Below are 6,472 nucleotides of genomic sequence, written 5' to 3'. Positions count from 1 at the left end.
ACACGCCACTCACCAGGGGTACTCTTCGGAACCATGTGGATGGGTGAGGCCCACGGGGACCTAGACGGACGAATCACTCCTGTTTTGAGCAGCACATCGAGTGCTTGCTTTGCTGCGGTTAGTTTGTCGGGCGGCAGCTTGCGTGGGCTGGCGAATGTGGGTGGAGCGCTGCCGGTGTCGATGAAGTGAGTGGTTTTGATTGGCGAGTCTGTGTAATCCGGCTGGTTAGGGCTGAGAACAGCGGGGTGATCCTCTAGGATGGGCCGCACTGCCTCAGGCACCTGAGCGAGATCATTTATCACCAAATGAACGGACTCCCCGGTCGTCGGTACACCGGGAGCAGAGAGCAGAGTGGTGGAGTCGCGGAGAACTTGGGAACCACAATCGACAACCAACGAGTTGTGAGCGAGAAAATCGTTACCGAGTAGTGGCTCTGTCACTTCAGCCACTACAAATGTCCATGTGTAACTGCGTCTGAGTGTGGGGAGGACAATATCGAGAGTGGCCTCGCCATGCACGCGCAGTGGCTGCCCGCTGGCAGTCGTGATCGAAACAGCGGACGGGTGAATTAGAGTTCCATTCACATAGGAGGGCGGAACCAGGGATACACCAGCGCCAGTATCCACGATGAATTTCAGGGGCTGATCATTCACCTTGGCTGTGACCCTAAGGAGCGGCAGGCCGAGGGCTGCGTTTACGGCCTGCTCCTCTCGTTTCCCGACTCTGTGGCTGCACGGGAGGGAGATGCAGCTCGTGAGGACGGCTGCATGGTCAGATCAGCAGCTTTGTCGGGCCAGTGACACCATGGCTTGCAAGTGCGTGCTCGGCTGCCGAAAAACAGGTGAGCACGGCATACTTTCGGCTTCTGGTCAGGGTGGAACGGCGTAAGACCGAGAGACGCCCTTGAATCACGAGCACCACGAGCAGAGGAATGTGTGGCGGCTCGGCTCTGCGGCTGAGTGGCTCTGTGGTACCTTGGGTGCTGCTGAGCCACAAGGAACGCCTGTGAGTCAGACTGTGGGTCCTGATCCTGACAGTGAACCATGTTAGCAGCTGAGTTTTGCACAAGAGGCATCAATTCGTCCGCGAGTTTGCCCAACTGCGACAATGAGAGCTCGCGCTGAGAAGCCAGGGCCGTTGCAATGCCTGTAGGTAGCGACTGGATAAATTTGTGCCGAACAAGATCGTCTCCGACACCAACCTTGTCGGCCACCTCTCTGAGTTCGCTTAGAAAGAGTGAGGGGCGGCCCGTCAGACGCGTTTTGCTGATCAGTTTCTCAAACATCTCTGGCTTTGTCTTTTCGTACATGTCAGTGACGGCTGTCTGTAGCTCAGAGAAATTTTTGTTGCTCAAGACAGCACGCGGAATGTGCGAGATGGTTTCCGGAGGCAGGGCAGAGAGAACGTGGTAGAATTTGGTCTGCGAGTTGGTGATTTTGGCAATGTTAAATTGGGCGTCTATAATAGCAAACCAGCCGTCAACTGCGGTGTCCATAAAAACCGGCGGCTTGATCGACACATGATGGACCGGCTCAGCATGAGCGGGTTCCATCGTGCCCTCGTTCGTCATGATGATCGTTAAAGTATAGCCGGTGTTTGCAATGCACCGAGCAATTAAAATTTAAAACACCGAGTGCAAAATCCAAAAGAGCCAATGGAACGCCAAAATAAAATCACCGAGAAGATAAATGCCTAACTAATCACACGGCGGAGAGATGGCACAGAAACCATCATGGAAAAGTGGCGCAGAAGCCACTGTGGAGCGACGGAATAGCAATCCATGTGGGGGAATAATATAAAATAATTGATTCGGGAATGAGCGGAGGCGACAACCCGGAAGTATGGAAAAATCGAACAAGAATCACGTCGGGGTCACCAATATGTGGTGCTGTGGGGCTGTTCACCACATATCAGTGACTGGATTTTACGGTAATCAGAAATGGAAAATATCAACCTGGTGCGTGTTCCAAAAATTCAATCAGTTCGATCCAAACGGCCCCAAGTAAAAGAATTAATTAAAAGAGCGGGTTGTTATATTTAAAGTTCCAAAACGAAGGCAAAAACCGAAACAACGAATCATGCAGTGGAGTGACGAAGAGACGAGAATGGAATCCAAGTTTGCCAAAAATGCCCTGCTAATCTAAAGTTCTAAATCCCGGACAGAACGGGCCTAATGGAGCCAGACGTGACGCGTCTGCTCGGGTCAAGAGCTCGGCCTAGAAGTCGGGGGAGCGGAGCGCGCGGCCCGACGCAGCGGGCTGGGCCCCAGACATGCGCAGAAACACTCGGAGACCACGCGGCGACGGATCGAGCGCGGATTGGTCAGCAGACTGCTGCAATGCAGGCTGCAGACACGCGGTCGCATCGTGATGGGACAAAGTTCACGAACAGACACGTCCTGGGCCGCCCCCCAGCGCCGGGGCGGGGTAGCGACGTCACAAGTCGACGCGCGAATCGGTCTGCGCCGGGAACTCCCGTGCCGGCCGGCGACACACGTGGTTACCACAGTACTCACCGCCTCAGCGCGGAGCGCATACACGATAAGCCAAAACAATCACTTTTCACATCACTCGGTGCGCGACGTGATCGACACTTCACTGCGCGACGCAATAATCACTACACGGTACGGCGCAACGCAATTGTCACTGCACGGTCCTCCGCGACGCAAGAATCACTACACCGCGCGACGCAGTTATCACTTCACTGTCGGCGCCACGCGATCAGGATCGTCCTCGAACGCACGTACGCGGGCGCACTCAAAAGTATCGGAAGTCCGGTTGCGGCCGGAAGTGCACGCGGCGGCCGCTGCGGGTGTGCACCGGCGCAGCCGCGGACGGCTTGTCGTCCTCGTCCGGCGATGCGGAAGACGTCACTCCAGGTCTTGAAGTCCTCTTGCTGGACGGTCTTGTAGTCGTCGGCGTCGGTGTCGGCTCGTCGGGCGCCCCAGTGGCGAGGGGCCCGAGCGAGGTCGACGGTGACGGCTGCTGCTCCGGAGCCGTAGGCTCGGTACTGCTCGGACCAAGCGTGTCCTCAGGTGGCGGCATGTGTGCCGGTTTGAGTCTGTCGACGCTTACAGTGTCGTGGGCGCCAGTCGGCAGCTCCAACGTGAACACTTTAGGGCTGCGTCTGATGACTCGCATGGGGCCGCGGTACGGGGACTCCAGAGAGTGCCGCACGCGGTCAACGCGTACCCACACGTGTGTGCATGTCATGAGATCGGGTGGCACGTGCGTCGGTGGTGTGCGGGCGTGGTTCGAGCCCTGTGAGAGTGTGACAAAATCGATTTCTGACATACGCTTTGCCAGTTCTTGGACGTACTTTGTCCCGACGGGGACCTTCTCGACGGCGCAGCGGGGAAACAGCACCTGCGCGCCTGTGACGGCAGTGAATGCCGAAAAACCCGACTCTGCTGGCATGGCTCTCAAACCTAGCAAAACGACGGGAAGCGCGCGCAGCCACTCTTGCCTGCGCGCCCGGATGGCGGCTTTGAGCGTTCGGTGGACTCTTTCCACCATCCCATTACATGTCGGATGATAAGCAGTGGTTCGGAGGCGATGGAAACCTATCATTGAAGACAAGTGTGAAAACAGTTCTGATTCGAATTGGGAACCGCGGTCCGTGACAACATGCAGTGGCACTCCGAACCGGGACACCCAAGTGTCGAGGAAAGCAGAGGCTACACTTTCCGCGGTGATCGAGACCAACGGCACGGCCTCGACCCAACGCGTGGCGCGATCGATGCATGTCAACAAATAACGAAATGGCGCGGTGAAGGGGTGCCCGTGGGGTACTGACGGGGGCAGCGGCCCGACTATGTCTATATGTACAGTTTCGAACCGCTGTGAGGGCACGTCAAACCGACCGGGCGGAGAACGAGTGTGCCTGTGCACCTTGGCTTCCTGGCATGCTTCACACTCCTTCACCCATCAGCGACTTCACTGTGGTAACCACGTGTGTCGCCGGCCGGCACGGGAGTTCCCGGCGCAGACCGATTCGCGCGTCGACTTGTGACGTCGCTACCCCGCCCCGGCGCTGGGGGGCGGCCCAGGACGTGTCTGTTCGTGAACTTTGTCCCATCACGATGCGACCGCGTGTCTGCAGCCTGCATTGCAGCAGTCTGCTGACCAATCCGCGCTCGATCCGTCGCCGCGTGGTCTCCGAGTGTTTCTGCGCATGTCTGGGGCCCAGCCCGCTGCGTCGGGCCGCGCGCTCCGCTCCCCCGACTTCTAGGCCGAGCTCTTGACCCGAGCAGACGCGTCACGTCTGGCTCCAAAAATGCCCTGCTAATCTAAAGTTCTAAATCCCGGACAGAACGGGCCTAATGGAGCCAGACGTGACGCGTCTGCTCGGGTCAAGAGCTCGGCCTAGAAGTCGGGGGAGCGGAGCGCGCGGCCCGACGCAGCGGGCTGGGCCCCAGACATGCGCAGAAACACTCGGAGACCACGCGGCGACGGATCGAGCGCGGATTGGTCAGCAGACTGCTGCAATGCAGGCTGCAGACACGCGGTCGCATCGTGATGGGACAAAGTTCACGAACAGACACGTCCTGGGCCGCCCCCCAGCGCCGGGGCGGGGTAGCGACGTCACAAGTCGACGCGCGAATCGGTCTGCGCCGGGAACTCCCGTGCCGGCCGGCGACACACGTGGTTACCACAGTGTAACAAACCTTACCTGGTTATCTTACCTGGTTCAAGCCTATCATGATCTGAAGCGGTTGTAACAAATCAAAATTGCTTTGATGTTACATAGTACCTTGTTGGAAAGACTGGAGCATGGTTCAAGATGATGTGTAAAAATTCAAGATTTGTGGGAAAGCTTGTGACTGAAGAACGAAAACAGTTCTATATGATGGCTCAATCAAACATGGAAATGGACGACAAAAGTAGAGTTTCAACATTCCAGCATGTGAGAATAACTTCAGAAATTCATAATTCTTGTAGTATTGCATTCTTCTTATGTACAGTTATAGGTTTTGTTAGGGTATTTGAAATTCATTGTGTCAGTTGAGATATAGATGGATTGCGGACAAATTTTAGAATCATTGCAGGGTAGCTAGGTATAAGGTACTTGTTCAGTAAAAGGGTATGTGATGAATGCCATGAGAAGGTTTTTATGATTTAATATATGGCCGTTGTTGTACCTACAAAAATGCAAGCTTACTAGCAACTAGTTTCTGAATCAACTCGAAAGTATTTGCCATGGATGTAAATATGTTCCTGCAAAGTTTGTCAATAAATTTGTGTGATGTTGACCAGAGAGCTTTATCATCTGGGCATTTATGTCGCTTCTTACATAAGGTGTTAAGCATAGTAATTACGGATGAACTTTGTGCCAATATCTTAAATGCACAATGTATGTAGCATGTCTACAACCCTCACTGATCTATATAGCTATAGGCATTTGGCACCAGCAAGACCAAGGGCATGAACTTCACAATTGCTCAACCTTTTGTCATGTACCACCAGTCACTTTTTTACTTAAGGTGCACATAGCAGTGCACACAACAATGTGCAGGGGGCCTACACAAAAACAACATGATTGTTGTGTTATGGTCCAACCCCCGCACGGCTGCTGGCCGCGCCTGCGCGCGCCCCTGCCGCCGCCACCGCTGGCCGCCCCGGCTCCGTGCCTGTGAGCGCCTCTGCCGCCGCCAGCTGACGGTGCGCGCCGAGCGGCGAGACTGGCGCGGGCGACGAGGCGCGGCGCTCGCCATACTTGTTTCTCTTTTGGACACTCTTTCGGCCTGAACGTATCGCAGTACAATAAATCGCGTTTTCCATTGATTGTGTGCTCTTTCACTCGAAACGAACCAAAACATAACAATGATTAGTGTGCACTATGCACAGGATTGTACCCTGATTATTTGAATATTTTGATCACTCAACAGTCAATAGTCAGGAGATAATTATTAAATATCACATTTATTATACATCACTTGTCAAACAAGAGCATGATGACACACATTTTGACAAGCAATTATGGTAGTATTCCAATAAGTTGGACAGTCATCTCCCTGGGCGTCATTTTTCCAGGAAGGTACCTCTGCAGGTGTTGTGGTAGGCTAGGTTGAATTGGGTCAAGTTAGGCGAAGTAAGGTCAGGTGGTTAGGACCCGGTCAGACCGTAAGGGTTGGTCAGGTTGATTTTAATCTTTCATTCTAATTTGACATAGATATCTATTACCTATGTTTTTGCTCCAGCCTGAATTTCATTAGGTAATGAGTTAATTTTGCTTTGTTTTTATCTGTCTTGTTTTGTGTTTTTGTCCCTTATATTTTGCCCCATAGGCAAGGGTGGAGCTTTTCCAGGGAAGGTGGTGGAGCATGATTGGGGGCGCTCAACCAGCCGGCATAGGAGGGCATGGTTTCTGAACGCGCACTGATGCCTGATTCAAGCCACGCTGTCTTCATGCGTGGCGGCGCGCTATTTAAAGTCCCTAAAAGAACGGGAAGTGATGCCGATAGAACCTTCAA

This window comes from Amphibalanus amphitrite, unplaced genomic scaffold (assembly GCF_019059575.1).
Source record: "Amphibalanus amphitrite isolate SeventyFive unplaced genomic scaffold, NRLGWU_Aamphi_draft 000958F_arrow, whole genome shotgun sequence".
In the NCBI taxonomy this organism is placed as follows: Eukaryota; Metazoa; Arthropoda; class Thecostraca; order Balanomorpha; family Balanidae; genus Amphibalanus; species Amphibalanus amphitrite.
Note: the sequence above shows the minus strand (reverse complement) of the source record.